Source organism: Sus scrofa, chromosome 9 (genome assembly GCF_054392235.1).
Source record: "Sus scrofa isolate SSC_HxYL_T2T_F1_AM1 chromosome 9, Sscrofa_HxYL_maternal_Yorkshire_Landrace_v2.0, whole genome shotgun sequence".
NCBI lineage: Eukaryota > Metazoa > Chordata > Mammalia > Artiodactyla > Suidae > Sus > Sus scrofa.
In genome coordinates this window covers 136,508,522-136,527,796 of record NC_139391.1, presented here as the reverse complement: position 1 = coordinate 136,527,796, position 19,275 = coordinate 136,508,522, and the positions used below count along the sequence as shown (strand labels likewise).

At 40.1% G+C, this 19,275-nt stretch overlaps 1 protein-coding gene across 1 annotated transcript in view; it reads left to right on the top strand.

Moving 5' to 3' along the window:
- Nucleotides 1-19,275, top strand: part of LOC100739139 (uncharacterized) — a 46,621-nt gene that overhangs the window by 17,510 nt on the left and 9,836 nt on the right. Inside the window, exon 6 of the mRNA XM_084978167.1 lies at nt 7,741-7,812. The gene's annotated coding sequence lies outside the window, so the exon portion shown is untranslated. The remainder of the gene's footprint in view (nt 1-7,740; nt 7,813-19,275) is intronic.

The window sequence follows — 19,275 nt, the reverse complement described above, 5'->3', positions numbered from 1 at the left end:
TCTAGGACCGATGCGCTTCTCCGAGCCCCACAGCTCGCCTCCAGGTCCCCCAGAGGGCCTGCTCCTTCCAGGTTGAAAAGCCAGGGCTCTCGGGTCGAAAGCCACTTATGTTCCATACTACTTTGGGAGACTAACCTCCTTCTTCCTGCAGCATCTGTACTAGCAGTGTGTAATTTTTAACTCCGGAGTGCAGATAAATGCCGAAGGTAGAGCACTGGTTCAAGGTTACGCAGTCTTTCGGCCAGAGTTTTAAAATTCAGCTCTCCTGACCACCGTCAGTGACTCTTGCAACAACAAGCTTTCCCTCTAAGACTCTGAAGACGCTGCTTCCTCTTAAGGACCTTTTGAAGGCTCCTTCCTGCTGCCGGCGGACTGGGCCGGCCCCCACGCGGTGTAGCAGTACCTGATATGCGCCTGGGACTACTTAAGCCTAACCTATTTTTAGCCACCTCCTAGGGCAGCGATTCTCAAACTCTGGTGTGAGTTAGGATCACCTGGAAGCTGATGAGACAGGAGGCGAAGGCTCATTGAAGGAGGTTGGGATCCAGGCCTAAGTATTTTTACCAAGTGATTCTCATACAGCCAAAGACTGAGAGGCCTGGAGATACCCACATTGCCTCTTAGGTACCACACCCAAAGGGGAGGTGGTTATTGAATGAGATTCCTCATTTCTTGTTTAGCTTCTGTCCTTCAGATCAGTTTGCTGTGAGTGGAATTCATTTTTAAAATAAATATAGAAATAAGCAAAAAAAAAAAAAAAAAAGAATGGATATGCAATAAAGTCATGCTGTACAGCACAGGAAACTATGTCCAGTCTCTTAGGCTAGAACATGATGGAAGATAGTGTGAGAAAAAGAATGTATATCTGGGAGTTCCCGCCGTGGCCCAGCAGTTAACGAACCCAACTAGCATCCACGAGGACGTGGGTTCAGTCCCTGGCCTCATTCAATGGGTTAAGGATCTGGCATTGTCGTGAGCTGTGGTGTAGGTTGCAGACATGGCTTGGATCCTGCGTCACTGTGGCTGTGGCTTATGCCAGTGGCTACAGGTGTGATTTGACCCCTAGCCTGGGAACCTCCATATGCCACAGGTGCAGCCCTAGAAAGACAGACAAAAAAAAAAAAAAAAAGAATGTACATCTGTGTATGCCTGGGTCACTATTTGCTGTACAGCAGAAATTGGCACAACATTGTAAGTCAATTATACTTTAATTTTTCAAAAGTATATCTATAGAACACTTCACCCACAGCAGCAGAATACACATTATTTTCAAACTTACAAAAGTCTCCATAAATATAAATGAATTGAAACCACTCACTATGTTTCTCTGATCATAATACAATTAAATTTAGATAATTTCCAAATATTTGGAAATTTTAAAACACTGTAAAAACCCATGGGTCAAAGATGAAATTACAAGGAAAATTAGAAAAAAAAATTATTATAGTTGATTTACGATGTTGTGTTAGTTTCAGGTATACAGCAAAGTGGCTCATTTATTAGAAAATATTTTAATCTTAAAGGAATCTGTCGAAAATTATGGACTGCAGCTAAAGCAATGCTAAGAGAGAAACTAATAACGTTAAATGTAATTAGAAAAGAAAAAGGTATCAAATCAATAATCTAAGCTTTCATCCAAAGAAACTAAAACAAAAAGAGCAAATAACCCGAAGCAAGCAGAAAGAAGAAAATGATAAAGATCAAAGCCAAATATTAATGAAATACAAACCAGAAAAACAGTAGAAAATCAGTAAAGCCCAAAGTCGGTTCTTTGAAACAACAAAACTGTGTTTTAATCAACAAAATTCATAAACCTTTAGCTGTTCTGATCAAGAAAGAAAGGAGGGGGAGTTCTCTGGTGGTCTAGTGGTTAGGATTAGGCACTGTCACTGCTCTGGCCCAGGTTCAATCCCTGGTCTAGGAAATGAGATCCCACTTAAGGAAAAAAAAAAGGAAGGGAGAAAAAAATAGCAAAATTAGGAATGAAAGATAGGATAGGATTACTGACTATAGAGAAATTTAAAATATTATGAGACTATTACGAATGACTTTGTGCCAACAAATTAGGCAACTTAAATGGCCAAATTTCTAGAAAGATGCAAATAACAAAATTGCCTCAAAAAAAAAAAATTGAAATTCTGACTAGAAACATAACAAATAAAGAGGATGAATTGGTAATTAAAAATATAAAAGAGCCCAGGCCCAAATGGCTTCACTGGCTAATTCTATCTAATATTTAAGGAAGAAAGATTATCAGTCCGACAAAAATGTTTTCAGAAAATAAAGGAGAAATAATTCCCAGTGCACTTATGAGACCAGTATTAGCCAGATATCAAAATCAGTCAAAGACATCACAGGACAACTGCAGCGCAATTATTCCTGATGAATGTGTACATGAAATTTGTTAATGAAATACTGGGAAACTGAATTCAGCAATGTTGAAAAGGATTATACACCATCTTCCAGGAATGTAGGTTTAGTACCCTCAAAGCTACTAATATACTATATTAATCGAATAAGTAGCAAAAACCAGATTATCCTTCCAGTAGTCACAGAAAAAAGAATTTGATGAACTCCAACACCTATTAATGATAAAAAAAAAAAAAAAGAACTCTCAACAAACTAGGGCTAGAAGGGAACTGCCTCAAACTGGTGAAGGTATCTACATGCTTCATCATACTTGTTGAGGGAAGACAATGTTTCTCCCTAAGACTGGAAACAAAGCAAAGATGCTTTCCCCTCTGAGACTGGGAAAAAAGCAAGGACGTCTCACACTTCAACATGTGCTTGTGGTTCTAGATAGTTCCAGTAAGGCAAGAAAAGCAAGTCTCGCAGATTAGAAAGAAAGAAGGAAACCTCTATTTGCATACACATTCCTGAACATAGATAATCCTACATAAATAATTAAGTAAATAAACTACTTATTTATAAACAAGTTTAGTGAGATCAATATAAAAAACCAATTACATTTCTGTATGTCAACAAGGAACTGTGTGACGATAAAATTTAAAAAACAATTCCATTCCCAATAGCAGCAGAAAGAATAAAATATATAGGGATAAATATAATAAAAAGTGCAAGACGTGTACATTTCTGAAAGAAATAGAAGATCTAAATAAATTGAGACAGTCCATGTTCATAGATTAGAAGATTCAATATTATTAAGATGGCCATTCTTTCCAATTTGATTCATAGATTCAATGCATTCCCTACTAAAATCCCAGCAAGATTTTTTTATAAATTAACAAACTGATCCTAACATTTGTATGGAATTTCAAAATACCTAAAATAGTTTAAAGGACCTTGAAAAGGAACAAAGATTGAAGACTATTTGATGTTAAAACTTGTGAAGCAACATTAAGCAAAACAGTGTGGTACTGGCATAAGGACAGACATATAGATCAATGAAACAGAATTGAGAGTCCAAGAATAAACCCTACGTTTATGGTCAGTTGACTTTTGACAAGGGTGACAAGGTAATTCAATGGGGGAAATGAGAGTGTTTTCAAGAAATGGTGCTATGACAAGATGCATGTGAAAAACAACAACAACAATGAAACAAAACCCAAAAATACCACCTTAAATTTTTACCTTATGCCATATTGCAAAATTTAACTGAAAATGAACTATAAGTTTAAATGTAAGACCTAAAATATAAAGCTTCTAGAAGATGACAAGAAGAAAACTTTTGTGACTTTGAATTGGATAGATATGTCTTGGATATGACAAGAAAAACGATATATAAAAGAAAAATTAATAAATCGAACTTCATCAAAATTAAAAACAACTGCTCTTTAAAAGTCACCATTAAAGGAATGAAAACACATTGGCTTCAAACTGGGAGAAAATATCTATAAAGCATGTATCTGATAGAGATCTTATTTCTGAATATATAAAGAATGTTTACAATTTGATAATGAGAAAATAATCCATTTTTTAATGACTAAAATATTTGAATAGGCATTTAACAAAATAAAACATATAGTGGCTAACATGTACATTAAAAATGCTCCATAACATTAGCTTTTGGGCAAATTCAAATTAAAACAACAATGAGATGTCACTACACAGCCACTAGAATGACTATCATAAAAAAGATTGACGAGGATAAATGTGGGTGAGAATAGGAAGAAACCAGAACCCTCATATTTTGCTGGTGGCAATGTAAAATTATACAGCCACTTTAGAAAACAGTTTGGCAGTTTCTTAAAAAAATTAAACATAAACTTACCATTGGGTGCATCAATTCTATTCCATATATCCATCCAAGAAAAAACGTGTGTGTGTGTGTCTCCACAAAGGCATATGTGAATGTTGGTAGCAATGCTATTTATAAAAACTAGAAGCAATCCAGTTTCCATCAGCTGATGAATGGATAAACACAACATGGTGTATCCTTACAGCAGAAATCTAGTCAACAGTTTAAAATAGACCATTGATACCTGCTACACATGGATGAACATAAAAAAATGTATTAAGTAAAGAAATCAGATACAAAAGACTCCCTAATATTTGATTCTACTTACATGGAATTTTCAGAAAAGGCAAATCCAGAGAGACAGTGGTTGCCTGGGGCAGGAGAGTCGCAGTGTGGACTGACTAAACGTGGGCACAAAGGAACTTCCTGTGCTGATGGAAATGTTCTCAAACTGTGAGCTGATGTGACACCAGCAAGTGGACCAATATATGCATTATAGAGGCCTCAGAAGGAGAGGAGAGAGAAGAAAGGGCAGAAAGTTAATTCACATAATGGCTGAAAATTTCCCTGCCCCAGGGAGAGAAACAGACATCCAGATCCGGGAATCCCAAAAAGTATCAAATAAGATAGCTCCAAAGAGACCCATACCGAGATACAGTGTAATTAAATTCTCAAGAGTTGAAGATGAGGAGAGAATCTTAAAAGCAGCAAGAAGAAAACAAGGGAACATCCATAAAACTATATTTTTCAGCAGAAACTTTGCAGGAAAGAAGGGAGTGGGATATGTTTAAAGTGCTGAAAGGAAAAAAAAAAAAAAAAAAAAAAAAACCTGCCAACAAGAATTCTCTATCTGGCAAAGTTGTGCCTCAACTGAAGAAGGGATTAAGAGTTTCCAGGCAAACAAAAGCTAAGGAAGTTCTTCACCTCTAGATCTTGGTGTTGGCCTACTGGAAATACTAAAGGCAGTTAGTGCTTCCAGCTGAAACATAAGGACCCTAATTGTAACATAAAAACATGTGAGCACTCACTGGTAAAGGTAAACATATAGTTAAATTCAGAATACTTTTATATTGTAATTATGTAGGTAAATCACTAAACTCTAATATAAAAACTAAAAGACAATCCTTAATGACTATCACCTCAATAGTTTATCAATGGATTCACATTTTAAAAGGATATAATTTTGTGACATTGAAACATTAAGATGTGGGAGAAGGATGTAAAAAGGTAGAGCCTTTGTATGCATGTGAAGTTAAGTTGTTATTAAGACAGGCTGTTTTAGCTAGAAGATGTTTTATATAAGCCTCATGGTAACCACAAAGCAGAAATATATAGTATATACATAAAAGATAAAGAGAAGGGAAGCAGAGCAAGCCACTACATAAAATCATCAAATCTCTAGGGAGAAGATCAAGAGAGACAGAAAGGAACAATAAAAAACTCCACAAACAGCATTATGCTCAGTGAAATAAGCCAGAGAAAGAATATACTTATGAAATCACCTTTATGTGGGAATCTAAAAAAACAAAATCGAACTCATAAAAAACAGAGTAGAAAAGTAGTTCTCGGGGGGTAGGGGGTGAGAGGAACAGGAAAAGTTTGGTGAGAGGATATAAACTTTCTGTTATCATATGAATAAGGTCTAAGTATCTAATTACATGGTAGCTATAGTTGATGATACTGTATAACTGAAATTTGCTAAGAGGGTAGAATCAAGTGTACCCACACACACAAAAAAAGGGTAAACATGAGAAGGGATGGACGGTGGGAATCTTTTCACAACATTTACGTTTAGGAAATCACGTTGTATACTTTATTTACAGTTTTGTCAATTATACTTCTATGGGACTGAGAAAAAAAAACACGTCTAGCACATGGCTGGATGGTCAGATCAATGAAATAGCACAGGAAGGAAAAATTTATGTAGATTTGATATGTGATAAAAAGAGCCACCTCAAATCCATAGGGGAAAGTTGGCTTATTCAAGAAATAGTATTGATATAACTAGCTATCTGGAAAAAAAATTAAACCTTGATCCATAGTTCAAATTTACATTAGGATGGTGAGAGGTTCCCGGGAGGATAGTGACAGACACCCCACCTTCCCGAAGGTGGCTGTTCATCTTGGAGACCTGCTGCGGGCCTGGGCAAGATTTCCAGCCTCTCCCAGAAGTTGGACGCTCGAGTTGGGCAGCCAGAAACAATAGCCTGAAAAAACACCTGCCTGCCTAGATTAACCACCCACAAAGTCAACTGCTGTCTCCCATGGGCTTTGACCCCCTCCCCCTCCCCTGACCTTCCCCTCCTCCTTCTTCATTGTTCCTGCCACGGGTTCCCACCATAAACTCCCACCACAGATCCTTTATAAGCCTAGCATCTCCTCACAGTCAGCACATCTTGAGCTCAGCTCATCCGTTTTGGATGCCTTAATAAATGTTCTTGCTTTACTGATTTGGTCTTGCATGTTCCTCCCTCGGCAAACCTAAGAAATCGATTCCAGGTGGATCAAAGGTTTAAGTGCAAAGGAATGAAACCATAAAAGAATTGCAAGAATCCATTGGAAGTTTTAAAAAATTTTAATCATAGGTGGAGAGGAAGGCCTTTCTGCAGATGGCACAAAACTCAAAAGCCATGAAATAGCCATCGATAAATTATATCAAATACTTACATGCTAGAGCCCAAAGATCTAGCAGTCTCATTCCTAGATACAGTCTCTGGAGAAGCTCATACACCTTTACTCCAGGATACCTGGGCAAGGGCGTTCATGGCAGTGTTGATTATAATAGCCAACAAAGTGGAAAGAACCCAGACATCAGGCAATGAACAACTGTAGTATAGGTGCAGAGTAAAGAATTTAACCTTGCCGAAAGCAATGTCTGACCCTTGTCCTTGACCTCTAGGAGGTAATCTCTAAGTCCTTGGAATACCATGGGTGCTTGGGAAACTTGGCTGCTGTGATTTAGGATGAGTGTGGCCACAACAGATAGGCCTTCAACTAATACACACAAGGAACAGTGTGTAAAATATGTTACCATTTATAGAAATAGTGGTGGAAGGAAGAACATACACACTTGTTAGCCTATAAATACATATTTTTGGAAAGAAATTTGTAAGATTTGTTGCTGCATTTGGGAAAAATGAGGTGGTGGTGACAGAAGAGGAAGAGACTTCTTAACCTTTAAAATTTTGAACCATGTGAATACAAGCACTACTCAAAAAGAAATTTAGTTACCACTGTGGCTTAGTGGGTTACTGATACGGCTCGTCTCTGTGGCAACCCGTAACCCACTGGTTTGATTGCCAGTGCAGTAGGTTAAGGATCTGGTGTTGCTGCAGCTGTGGTGTAGGTGGCAGATCCAACTTGGATGATGGGATCCCTGGCCTGGGAACTTCCATATGCTGTGGGTCTGGCCATTAAAAACAAAACAAACCAAAAAACCCCTCAAAGTAATTACATAAATAAATAAATAAAGTCTGTAATAACGTCTATGTGTCTATTTTATTGAAGCAATCATTAATATGTTTCCGGGGCTTTTTTTTTAGGACAGAAGATGAAACAGCAAGAAAAAAGAAGAAAAACAGGAGGAAACAATCACATGATATCACCTTTCCAAGGTATGGTGTACTTCATGTTTAAGGAGTTTATGTTACTTTTAGCAACAGATTTGCATTTTCACTTGTTTGTCAGGGCCCCAGTCATAGAGTCCAATGTGTTAAGGAAAAATATTATGTGTATAATTTTGCCTGTTGGCTGTATATAGTGTAAATATACTTTAAAATTTAGATTTATATTGTTAATCTCTTAACTCTCTCTATCAGACTAGTAGAGCAGACCCAAATACTTTAAAACACCAAAAAATGCCAGTTGGATTCTTTTTACCTCTAAACCCTGAGAAATTTGACATTCCGTCAACAGCTGCCTACTTTCAATTTTTTTTGGCTACGTCCACAGCATGGAGAAGTTCCCAGGCTAGGGATTCAGCTCATGCCACAGTGGTGACCAGAGCCCCAGCAGTGACAATGCTGAATCCTTAATACACTGAGCCACCAGGGACCTCCCAAATTTTATTTTTAAAAATACATATTAACATGTATAATTAAAATGCAGAATTGTTGTCCTAAGAAAAAGAGTCTGTTGAAAATAAAAAATGTCCTATGACTAAAAATATCAAAATGACACAGCTGGTTTTCACGCTGTCTTCTATCTTGTGTGGAATAGGTAGGGTATTATCTGTTCTTCCAAATCAGGTGCTTACAAATACATTTAGACATCATTTTAACTTGCTACACGTGGTGTCCAAACTTGAATACTTCACATCTGTATTTGTGCCTGTGTTTCTTTTTATATTTGTCTATACTAGGCAGAGACTTCTAGAAAAGAAATACTGCCTTAAGGGTACACATTCTATGGGTACCCAGAGCAATGATTAATCTATTTCAGATTAGTAGACAGTGCAGTTCCCTAAAGGAGATGATGGCATTTGAGTGGAACCTTGAGGGATGAGTACGTTTGATTAGGCAGAGAAATGAGCACAAAGAGTATCCCAGACTGAGGGAAAAGCATTAACAAGGGCATGTAAGAAGGATAGTTCAGGAGTTCCCGTCGTGGCGCAGTGGTTAACAAATCCGACTAGGAACCATGAGGTTGCGGGTTCGGTCCCTGGCCTTGCTCAGTGGGTTAACGATCCGGTGTTGCCGTGAGCTGTGGTGTAGGTTGCAGATGCGGCTCGGATCCTGCGTTGCTGTGGCTCTGGCGTAGGCTGGTGGCTACAGCTCCGATTCGACCCCTAGCCTGGGAGCCTCCATATGCCGCGGGAGCGGCCCAAGAAATAGCAACAACAACAAAAGACAAAAGACAAAAAAAAAAAAAAAAGAAAAAGAAAAAGAAGGATAGTTCACTTTAGATAAGGATATTTGCAGTTGATGTTGGAGCATGAGACAACAGGTGGCATGTAGTAAGACAGTGGTCCAGAGAAGTATTTTGGAGCTAGTACGGATTGTATTCTGTAGGCCCTTGGGAGCATTTGAGCATCTTATAACAGAGGCATGAATGACATTCTCTAACCTAGGAAGAGTGATTTGGAAGGAAGAAACCCTCAGGAAGCTGTCGCAGCCAGTTATAGATCAGGCCGTAGACAATGACAATGGGATTGAAAAGGAGAGAACAAATAGAAGAGATACTGGAAAGGCAGGATCTGCATGACCTGGCAACTGGATATGGCAAGTCTAGAAAGTATGGTTTTACAGAAATTCATTGTCTTAATGAGAAATCCTATTAAGGAAGCATCCCAAATGGTTTTTAATACTGTATACAACGTCCTCTAATTTAAGCAGTACAAATCTTAGATATGAAAAGTTTTATAAGGTGGGTAATTCCTTTAAAACAGGTATGATTAAGAATGGTGGATTTCAGGCAGGTTTTGCGTAATGCATGTTTTCATGCTCAGTGGAGGACTCTGCTAGGTCCTGGGTAGGCACTAGTGTGATAACACCAACCTGCCTTTATATCCCACATAGTCAACTAGGTAAATTGTAGAAGGGGAAGAATCTGGATCATACATAAGTAAACCTTGTCACGTTAAATAATTAAAGTTTGACAGATAAAGGGTTTAAATATATACTAGGAAATTAGAAAAAAGGGAATTGGTTATTTCTGATAGTGTTTATAAAGTTAAATATCTCAAAGTAAACATTGCATATAAAAAGGTATTTTAGCAGTTCCGTACTTTTCATTTATGCTTAGTAATACTTCAATTGAAAAGGTCTAAATAAATATGCCATTGCAAATACATCTATTCTGCAGTAAAATAAAGGAGCATGGAGTCATTTTTTCTGAACAGTTTTCTCAGAGGCCACAATCTAACATGTAATGCAAGCATTCGGTCATGGAGGTTTTCATTTGGGGGAGCACTCCGTTAGAGGAAGTGACAGGCTGAAAGTCACTACCCAGTCGACCCACTATTACGAGGATTTGGATAAGACAAGCGACTTTTCTCCCTTTAAAATCTCCAGCACATAACAATCTCACAGAATGTCAAGGGCGAATCATTGGATGTCATCTCAAAAAGTAAAATATAAAGCTTTTAACCTCTCCGTCCTTCGGATTGATGAAGTGCAGACTTGCCTCCCCTCCAGTCTTCCTCATCTCAGTGAATTTACACCCCGGGCGTAGGCTGGCGATCACTCGCCTCTCTTCTTCTTCTCACCCTCTTCCTCTCCCATTATCGCCACGCGTACGTTCAGGCAGTGACCATGACTGCAGACTTTGCTCTTTTAAAAAACCTTGCTTCTTTAGACTAAAAGAATCTTCAAATCCCTAGCCTCCTTTGCAGCTAAAAATTACCATTTGGCACAATTTTGGCCAGTTGAGATGAAGGCAAAAATGCCTAGAATTCTTATCCTGTTCAAAGCATAATTGTCATAGATTGGGGGTATATGCCACAGTTTTACTCAATCATTAGTGAAGGAACCAGCAGGATGACAAAGATAGTTCAAAAGATAATATTAAAAACTTGGATTTTTTTTCATAGTGAATGGAAGTGGGGTGGCAAAAACGAATGCTGAGATAAGATTGTTAAATTATAAACTGGTTTAAAATCCTATAGGGAGGGTTATTCTTTCTACTGGAAAGAAAAGAAAATCATTGCACTTCATGCATTTTCTCAAATTAGCTTCTCCCTGTCCAGTTATATGTTATGCAGACAAGTGAGCTCTAGTCCATGGGAATACTGTGTCGAAGTTACAGTTCCTGAAGAGTTCGAAGGCTGCTAGGAGCCTTCTTAAACAGAGCTCTGCTGTGACATTTAAAGGTCACATAGTCACCATTTGATTCACTTTACTTCCAAGTTTTGAGCAGTCTTCTTAGTAATTGTATTAGTGAACACTCTGAACTGGACTCAGAGTCGAAGCCTCTGCCTGTCCCCAGCTTTAGTATGGGCAGCCTGCGGAGGCCAGGGCTCTTCCCCTTTCCTCGCTGCACTGAACCAGGCTGACAGAGCACAGGGGCAAATGGTGCCCTCCGCCTGCCCAGCTGATGCCGGGGGTCTGGCAGTCCAGACAGCAGGGTTAACGGCAAGACAGCAACAGGTACTCCTGGGTAGTGTCAGCTCTGCTGAAGAATAAATGCTGCATTGTCATCTTTTATTGGTTCTGGGGGGGGGGCTATAATATAGTAAGAGTAAGTAAAATTAAAATTATAAAAAAAGAGTAAAAAGGTTAAAGAGACAATAGGAATTATCATGTGCTATGCCCAAAGTTTTGTAAACTGTCATACCTCTATGACAGTTACAATAATACAGTAATACTTGCAATAACAAGTATTGTATTATAAACTGTCATACCTCTCTAAAATACATGGTCAGTTGTGCAATCAAAGATAATTCTGTCAACTGTACCTCAAAAATTTTTTTAAATTTTAAATGTAAAAATAGGCAATATATGGTTAAACAAATAAAATAATTAAAAACATATATAACTCTAAAATTCCACCTGGGGTGGCATTGGATTTTATTTTTTGTGGCATTAGAAACTCACTGATAAGCTTCCCCCCTCATGAAAGTTATGCAAAACTGATATTATTAATTGATTGGTTTGAAATGATTAAAGGTTGGAAGTTGCTGAACATTATAACATTCAAAAGGAGTATCCAAAATTGGCAAATTCAGATTTACTGTCAGTTATTTCCATGGCCATTCATTTCTTCTCATTCTTTATAAATCCTTATTTGGTTTTTTACTCACAGAGCAACCTAACTCTTATTTGAAATTTATAGATTTTCATCGTTATACTTTAATTTCTCCCACATTTTAGGGCACAGGAAATGAAGTTCCTGAAATGAAACCATTTTAATGAGATGATAAAATTTGATGATTAATAGTATTATTTAAATTTTAATTTGCCAGTTTGAAGTAAACCTCTAGCGTTTGTTTTACTTACTTTTCAAGGTTTAATGTGCTCTCCTCTTAACACAGTTGATGTCCCAAGTTTCTGTTTTCTACTCTAAGTATCAAGAAGACTATACAGCTATATATACAGCATGTAACAGATTTATTCTATTCAATTTTCATTTTTGTCTGCAGAGGGGCTGCAACCAGGTTGGACTTTGTGATTTCCCGCACTCAACCTTTGGGTGCAAGGTGGTCTCAGGGCGCCGAGCCCGGCTCTGTGAAACTTGCAGAGACCTGGAACAGCTCGGGGATGGCATGTCCTTCGGCCATGTCTAGACTCCTGAAGCCAGTCTCCGCCTCCTCTGTAGCCACACAATAAAGAGCTGGGAAATCCCATTTTGTTGTGAAGGTCCACATGCAGTTCTCGACTCTGACCTACAAGCCCCTTGTGGCATTTTAGGATGTTTATCCTGTATTCAAATATTTGATGGGGAAGGAGGAGATTAAACCTGCTCTCTTGAATATTATGCCTAATAATTGCATCTAAAATACCTATACTGAAGTCCCACACAAAGCAAAAACTTACAAATGCATGAAAAGGTAAAGGCTTATTCATGCATGTCTTAGTTTTTCTTCCCAAGTTTTGGTGATTTTTTTTTTTTTTTTTTTTTTTAACTTTTTAGGGCTGCACCCATGGCATATGGAGATTCCCAGGCTAGGGGTTGAATCGGAGCTATAGCCGTCGGCCTACGCCACAGCCACAGCAACATGGGATCCCAACCATGTCTGCGACCTACACCACAGCTCATGGCAATGGTGGATCCTTAATCAGCTGAGCGGGGCCAGGGATCAAACCCGAAACCTCATGGTGACTAGTCGGATTCGTTTCCGCTGTACCACAATGGGAACTCCCCAGGTTTTAGTGATTTTTAAACAGCAGTTCTGTGTGTTTACCGGATTCGGTCTGACAGTTCTTAGCGGAGGTCTTTTGTGTGGTCAGAGGGCAGCTGGGGCTGTAGGCATCTGAAGGCACAGTGGGCCTGGACCACCAAATGCTTCCTCGCAGGGCTGGCGCTTGAGACGGACTCTCAGCTGGGGGCTCATCTGGGGCTGTCAACCAACCTGTGCCCTCCGACTGAGACTTTTCACAGCACAGTGGCTGAGTTCTGACAGAGTGTCCCCAGGGCGAGCATTCCAGGCAAAAGCCACAGAGCTTGTGATGACCTACTTTTGGAAGCTCTAGGATCTCACCTTTGCCTTATTCTATTATTGATCAATTCACTCTCATCGGCCCACTTCAAGGGGAGGGGAATCAGACCCTATTTCTTGATGGGGTGTGACAAGATCGCCTTGTAAGAGGGCAGACAGGATGGGTGGCAGGGTTGTGACCACCTCTGGATAGTACAGTCCGCCCTAGAACCCTACCGAAAGAGCTCAGCTCCCTGCCCTGCTGCTTCCCAGGCCCCTTTCCTGTTTTATTTTAAAAACCTCCAAGAATACCTGCCAACTAGTAGGCACTCATTATTTATGCCTACTACTTTTTTTTGGTAGCTGTTACAGCTTTGATTTGTGATTCTGTATCTTTTTAAAAAATTGAAGTACATTTGACGTATAGTATTATATAAATAACAGATTACAATGTACTGATGCACAATTTTTAAAGGTTTACTACATTTATGGTTATTATAGCTACTGAGATATGTCGAATGAACCATCAATCGGTAGCATCTCAGGCGCTGTACTAGGCATACAGGCTGTTCACCTAGGACAATGCTTTGCCCTTTTAGGGCCTCAATAAATGTGTGATGGGTTAACAAACTTAAAAATGCATGGAAAACAAAAACCATTCCATTGTCGAATAAAACTAGTCACTGTTAGCAGTTTAGAATATAACAGTATTCACTTCTCCTGCAGTCTGACATGTCATACATGATACAGCTCTGAACCACTGTGCGTTTGAAAATTTTGGCCTTTCATACTTCAGCTGAGAGCCACTGACTTTGATCTGTCATGTAGTAGCAGAGCCACTGGGGAAAACGGCCTGCACCCAGCCAAGGCCCCAAAGCAGAGTGCAGACCAAGGTCTGTGGCATCGAAGGAAGCCACACGCTCGGGTTGGGGCTCACCCCTCAGCTCAGTCCTCTTAGCTCTCAGGGACTTGGGATCAGAAAAGCAGCTCTTTGCCCCTCCCCCTTCCTCTCCTTCTTCTTAATGGACTTTGATTATGGCCTTTGGAAGCTAGGTCTTCCCACTGGATTCTGCTTTTGTAGGTTTAAGTAGATGAATGTTTCTTATGCTCGATGTTTCTGTGCTCAAATACATATTATCTCTCGTCTTGTTTTATGGTTTGATGTTTGATATTTAGACCAGGAACCCATTTGGACTTATTTTGATGTATTACTGGAAGATAATTTGAAAGTATCTTTTCCAAATGTTTACCCAGGTGTTCTGACACCATAATTTAATAATCTATCCTTTAAAAGACTGAGAAGCAAGGAAACAGCAAACCTATGTTTTAGAAGGAGTACTGACTGCGAGAGCTAGGCGTGTTTGCTGCGCGAGCCACAGCAGATGTTGATCTGAGAAGCACGCTGCGTCGGCTGGTTTGGAGCATTTCCTCTGGGGCTGGGCACTGGTGCTGGTGCAGAAAAGCTGAGCTCAGAGTGTGGTCTCTAGACTTCTGAGAGCTGAGATGCTTTCAAGGGATCTGAAAGATGAAACTTATTTTCATAAAGATCCTAAGAGGTTATTTTACTGTTTCACTCTGTTAACATTTGCACCGATGCTACAAGTGATGGTAGGTTTCTCCTTACCAGCAATTTTCTGCTAATACCTTAGCGTGAATCAGGGCAGGGGCACAAAACTGGGCTAATCAGAGTCATTGTGTTCCTCACTGCCATGCACTCTTAGTGAAAGAAAGAGCGAAGGAAGGGGAAAAAAAGAAAGCAAGCTGGTTTCAAGAAGAATGCTCTTGGAGTTTCTGTTGTGGCACAGTGGAAACAAATCCGACTAGGAACCGTGAGGTTGCGGGTTCAATCCCTGGCCTCACTCAGTGGGTTAAGGATCCGGCGTTGCCGTGAGCTGTGATGTCAGTCGCAGATGCAGCTTGGATCTGGCATTGCTGTGGCTCTGGCGTAGGCCAGCAGCTTTAGCTTCGATTAGACACCTCTGGTTCCTGTGGGTACCTCCATAAGCCACGAGTGTGGCCCTAAAAAGCAAAAAAAAAAGGGGGGGGGGAGAAAAAGAAGAAGAATGCTCTTGATGAGGCAGTAAAGAGCATTAATTTCATTAAGTCTCAATCCTTTTGTGTACGTCTTTTTTAAAGTTCCGTGTGACAAAATGGGAAATGCACACCCAGCACTCCTGCGTGCGAAGTAGGATGGTTTCTCAAGGGGAAGTACCGTGTGATCGTCTGAGTTTCAGGTTGAAATCGCTGCTTTTTTCATAGCACACCACTTTTACTGGAAGGCGGGACTGACAAATATGGTTGTCCAGACTGGAGCGTTTGCCAGGTATTTTCTCCAGAGTGAATGACCTGAGCTTGTCACTTCAGGGGGATAATCTGACTTTATTTGTCGCCAGTGACAAAATTTGAGCTCTCAAGGAAATAATCAGAATTTTGGAAAACTTGTATCTACTACTCATTTTCCTTCTTTTTATTCTTTCTTTTTCTTTTCTTTTTGTCTTTTTAGGGCTGTACTTGCAGCATATGGGCGTTCCCAGACTGGGGGTCAAGTCCAAGCTACAGCTGCCAGCCTATACACAGCCATAGCAACACCAGATCCGAGCCTTGTCTGCAGCCTACACCACAGCTCACGGCAGCACCTGATCCTTAACCCACTGGAGCAAGGCCAGGGATCGAACCCGAGTCTTCATGGATGCTAGTTGGGTTTGTTACCACTGAGCCATAACCAGAACTCCTCCTCCTTTTTCTTGCATCATAAGTTTAACAGTTTGCCCAAACTTAATGACTTTTCTGATGAGATTAATAGTTATATTATTGAATGTGAATTTTTTAATATTGTAGAATTGAGTTAAAATTTGAAGGTCTGCTTAACCCGGTAGACCAATAGTTTTCAGATAACCAATGCATGATGTTACAAAGTCATGCCTGGGTAAAAGCCATTTAAAGTGCTGGATAGGGGGCTTTCCACTGTGGCGAAGCAGAAACAAATCCGACTAGTAACCATGAGGTTTCGGGTTCCATCCCTGGCCTACACTGCAGCTTATGGCACTGCTGGATCCTTAACCCACTGAGCCAGGCCAGGGATTGAACCCATACTAGTCTGGGTTCCGGTGGGCCTCTCAGGGTCTTTGCTCAGATTATTACAGGGCTAAAATCTAGATGTTACCCAGAGATGCAGTCTCATCTGAGGCTCGGGGGGCCTTGTCTAAGTGCATTGGTTGTTGGCACAATTCAGTTGGCAGAATTCGTAGCACCAACGTCCCTCATTTCTGGCTCACTGTTTGCAGGGGACTGTTCTCAGCAACCAGAGGTCACCCACTAAGTCCTTGCCACATGACAGCATTAGTCCTTGGCTGTCACATCATTACAACTCACTTCTCCAAAGCCAGCAGGAAAATCTTACTCCACGCTGCTATGAAGGAGTCTTGTGTAACATGATGTAATCACAGAGTGACTATGCTGTCATCTTTGCTAGATATTTTGGGCAAGAAGCAAGTAAAACTGAATGGAGTATGTAACCTTTAAAAATTGTGAATCACTGGAGTTCCCATCGTGGTGCAGCGGAAACAAATCCGACTAGGAGCCATGAGGTTTCGGGTTCCATCCCTGGCCTCGCTCAGTGGGTTAAAGATCCGGCATTGCCGTGACCTGTAGTGTAGGTCTCGGACGTGGGTCCAGATCCAGATCCGTTGCTGTGGCTCTGGTGTAGTAGGCCAGCTGCTGTAGCTCTGATTCAACCCCTAGCCTGCGAACTTCCATGTGCCACAGGTGCGGCCCTAAAAAGCAAACAAACAAACAAAAAAAAGAATTGTGAAACACCATGTTCTACACCTGGAACTTATATAATATTGCACATAACTCTACCTCAAAACAGCCTATCGTAGCGCACTGGACGCACGGTACCCCGACAGACCCAACCGGATGGAGGGAAGGAGCGAGGAAGGCAAGCCGGGCGTGCCCGGCTCTTCCGCCCCGCGCCCGGAAGGGTCATGCGGCTGGGCCTTCGCCGGCCTCACTCTGTCTGCTTGTCTGTCTGTTGACTGTCATCTTGCTGCTTATATGCTTATATGCTTATATGCTGCTTATATGCACCTGTGCTTATATCCGATCCTTGGCACCCAGCCTCCTGGACAGAAATAAAACTGGACGGTTGGGTATGTTTTGGAAGCGCGCTATTGGTGAACGGAAGAGCCCTTATGTCACAGTTTGCCGTGTTGTGATGCCTTCAGCATCCACTTCATACAGGAGCTTGGAAAAATGTCAGAACTCAGTTGCCAGCAGATTTAAATATGAAAGAAAGGACTTATCTGCAGAAAATAATGGAAAGAGTGGTTAACCCTTTTATCTCTGAGCATTGAATGAGATAAATTTCCAGCTACTGTTCTCTATTTTTGTTATTGGACCGATGTTCTATATCAATTGGGATGTAAGCGTTGAATACTCAGTGTTTGAATATGTCTGTAACAGCCTCAGTACTGTCTCTATGATACGTCATTCTCTTGTGTCAGATACCCGTTTTTAGTGAGGTATCTTTTTTCCCCACTTTATTAAATTTATTTATTTATTTAGAATTTTTTTTATTACTCAAATGAATTTATCACATCTGTAGTTGTATAATGATCCTAACAATCTGATTTCACAGGATTCCCATCCCACAGCCCAAGCACATCCCCCCACCTCCCAAACTGTCTCCTCCGGAGACCATAAGTTTTTTAATGTCTGTGAGTCAGCATCTGTTCTGCAAAGAAGTTCAGTCTGTCCTTTTTTTAGATTCCACATGTCAGTGAAAGCATTTGATGTTGGTGTCTCATTGTATGGCTGACTTCACTTTGCATGATAGTTTCTAGGTCCATCCATGTTGCTAAAAATGCTGGTATTTCGTTCTTTTTAATGGCTGAATAATATTCCATTGTGTATATATACCACATCTTCTTGATCCACTCCTCTGTCGATGGACATTTAGGTTGTTTCCATGTTTTGGCTATTGTAAATAGTGCTGCAGTGAACATTGGAGTACATGTAGTGAGGTATCTTTAAGGCACATAGTAGAAAACAAAATTAGTAAATTACTCAAGTTCCTTTCACTGTGATTTGGAAATGATAAATCTTTATAGAATGAGACCTTTTTTTGGACTAGCTTTTTTTCTGGGAAAAAAAAAAGGTTCAATTGTGTTGATAAGGACTGCATTCATATTTAATAATACTTGCTTTTCCTCTGGCCACACCATTTTGAGCATTAACCAGAGTACCTCTACTCTTAGCAAACTGTAGCTTATTACAAGTCTTTAAACTATTTTTTAAAAGCCTATGCAGTTCCTTAGGAGGAAAATAAATGAGATGTGACTTAAAAGTAGTATTGAGAAAATGTTCCTATTTAACATAAAAGAATTCAGAATACCTAACTGTTGTAGCCTCTGATACCACTCTTGTTCAGTATGGACAAATGTCTTTTTTTTTTTTTTTGTCTTTTTCTAGGGCCGTTTCCCCCGGCATATGGAGATTCCCAGGCTAGGGGTTGAATTGGAGCTGTAGCCGCCGGCCTACACCAGAGCCACAGCAATGCGGGATCCGAGCCGCATCTGCAACCTACACCACAGCTCACGCCAGATCCTTAACCCACTGAGCAAGGGCAGGGAGCGAACCCGCAACCTCATGGTTCCTAGTCGGATTTGTTAACCACTGAGCCACGACGGGAACTTTTCTTGAGCATAAATTTGAGAAGCTAACTCATCCTCTGAATAAGACTAAGACTACATGCTTAGAGTTCAAAAGAGCTAAACAGAACAATTATACAATGATAATCGTATGTGTGTTTTTCATTCTTTTTAGTGTCAAATCTCCACATTTTAATTACCCCAGTATGCAAAGTGTGTTTTTGTTATTTAACACAGCACTTTAAATCTAGTTTATGTTTTGTCTGTCAGCTTGACCTGGAATCTTGTGCAACTTATCAGGTGGTGATAAAGAGTTTTCAAATCTACTTATCCATATATGATGGCAGAAATGT